Below are 2,662 nucleotides of genomic sequence, written 5' to 3'. Positions count from 1 at the left end.
TAAGAATGAGGGAATACTCACTCTTTTGTCCTTCCACTTCAATATATACTGGCTTCAGTATTGAACTTCTGAACTATGTGTTTCCATATCTATTCTGTGATTTCTTTGTGTGAAGATACAGTTTAAGAGAATGTAACAAGTGTGTGCAGAGTTAAGAAAACAAGAGATGATGAAGAGCCAGAACTAGCAAGAACAGGAAGATGTTTCCACCTTGGGTCTTACTCATCTTTATACCTAGCATTATGAATTTTATACCTAGTCCATACCAAAATCACACCAAGCACATTACCATCGAGTTGATTCTGACTCATAGCGACACTATAGAACACAGTAGAACTAACTGTCCCATAGGATTTCCAAGGAACAGCGGGTAGATTTGAACTGCTGATCTTTTGGTTAGCAGCCAAGCTCTTAACCACTGTACCACCTATCCATAGTTGGAATTTAACATACTATTCTTGAAGACATAAAAAAAAAATGACTAAAACACTGTGGTATAGTGATTGACAAATTATTAGGGCAGCATCTGGCATCTGGGAATAAAAAAAGGCAAGGAGTAATTGTACAAAGGCCCTTGGATTTGTGATTATGGCAGGCAGGAGAGGTTACTGACAGTAATCACTCAAACAACTGGCAGAATAATTTTGCTACCTTTTAACTTTGAGAAGTTTTGTCTACCTACTCAACAGCTTGCTGCTTCGCTAGATTTTTAGGATTTAAATTAATTTGATGGTCTGTGATCAGGTTCCCTCAAAGGTAGTGTCCTCAGTACCAGAAGTATGTTTTCCAGATAAAGGATAGGTTCAGAAATTCAAACACAATCCATTCTTCTCCCTGTTTTGACCTTTCTGCAAAGTAGAATCACATGGAGATTAAGGAAGGACATAGGTATAAAACAAGCCTGAGTTGAACTCCAATCTATCAAGTCCAGAGTGACTAGAGGGCCATTTGTTAACATTTTCGTGTCAGTCAAGGTACCAAAAATAAACAGTTTAAGAGACTATAACAAGGGTATGCAGAGTTAAGAAAGCAACAAGAGTTGATGAACCAGAAGTAGCAAGAGCAGGAAGATGTTTCCACCTTAGGCCTGAAAAGGAAAGGTGTTACCGTTATCAAAAAGACAACTGGAGACATAGAAGTGGGATCATTGATGTGAGCTGTGCTAATAGAGGCAAGAAATCCCTTCCAGAACCATGGCCAGTTGAGTAAATATCCTGATCGCTCCTCCCACACTTTATGCACTTTCAGTTCCTCCCATTGGCCAAACCCAAGCAGAAACCAGAGGGCCATGGGGTCCAGGAGAAGTCCTAAGAGGTCAGACTCTCAGGGGACAGAACGGGGCAGAAAACTGCAGAGAATGGATCTAGAGGGAAATAGGGAATAAAAATACTTCCTAATTTTTAGTTTCCCTTTCTATAAATGGGGTATTATAATCATATCCTCCTCATAGAGTAGTTGTGAAGCTTAAATGAAATAATAATGGATACAAAGAATTTAGCATAAAGTTTAGCACATAGTTAGCACTTAGTACTGGTTAGCTATTAGTAGTACACTCTGAAAATTTGCCTCTGAGACTCTGGTCAGAGAGATCCTAACTTATAAAAGCAATTCTTTCCTAATTAATCTCTTATTTCAAAACAGATTAAGTAGAATTCAAGAAGGTCTCTTCCAACTTCAAGATGTACCTCCAGGCAAAGTTTATACAGCTGCAAACATTTCTTGTCATGTTAAAAAGGGAATGAAATTTGGATTCAGAAAGATTCAGGCTCCAATTTGGCCTCCAGTTTCTTTATTAACCATTTCATATGGCATGAGAAATTGTGTATTTTACACGAGCCAAAGTTTCCTCAATTATATATATTAAAAAAGGATAATAAGATTAACATATAGATGTACAGGCAATCCCCTGGTTATGGAATGGCTGATTTATGGACAACTTGTTGTTTTTTGTTAGGTGCCGTTGAGTTGGTTCTGACTCATAGCAACCCTATGTACAAGAGGATGAAATACTACCTGGTCCTGTGCCATCCTCAGAATCGTTGGTATTCTTAAGCCCATTATTGCAGCCACTGTGTCGGTCTATCCCATTGAGGGTCTTCCTCTTCTAGTTGACCCTCTACCAAGCATGACGTCCTTCTCCAGAAACTCGTCCTTCCTGATAACGTGTCCAAAGTATGTGAGAAGTCTTGTCATCCTTGCTTCTAAGAAACATTCTGAGTGCACTTCTTCCAAAACAGATTTTGTTGGTTCTTCTGGCAGTACATGGTATATTCAACATTCTTCACCAACACCATAATTCAAAAGCATCAATTCTTCTTTGGTCTTCTTTATTCATTTGTCCAGCTTTCCTATGTATATGAGGCAATTGAAAACATCAGGGACACATTAATCTTCAAAAATAACATCTTTGCTTTTTAACACTTTAAAGAGGTCTTTTGCAGCAGATTTACCAAATGCAACACTTGGTTTGATTTCTTGACTGCTGCTTCCATGGACGTTGATTGTGAACCCAAGGAATATGAAATCCTTGACAACTTGAGAATTTTCTCCATTTTTTATCATGATGTTGCTTATTGGTCCAGTTGTGAGAGTTTTTATTTTCTTTACGTTAAGGTGTAATTCATGCTGAAAACTGTGGTCTTTGATCTTCCTCCATAAGTGC

The sequence above is a fragment of the Loxodonta africana genome, chromosome 1 (genome assembly GCF_030014295.1).
Source record: "Loxodonta africana isolate mLoxAfr1 chromosome 1, mLoxAfr1.hap2, whole genome shotgun sequence".
NCBI lineage: Eukaryota > Metazoa > Chordata > Mammalia > Proboscidea > Elephantidae > Loxodonta > Loxodonta africana.
This window is presented reverse-complemented; position numbering follows the sequence as displayed.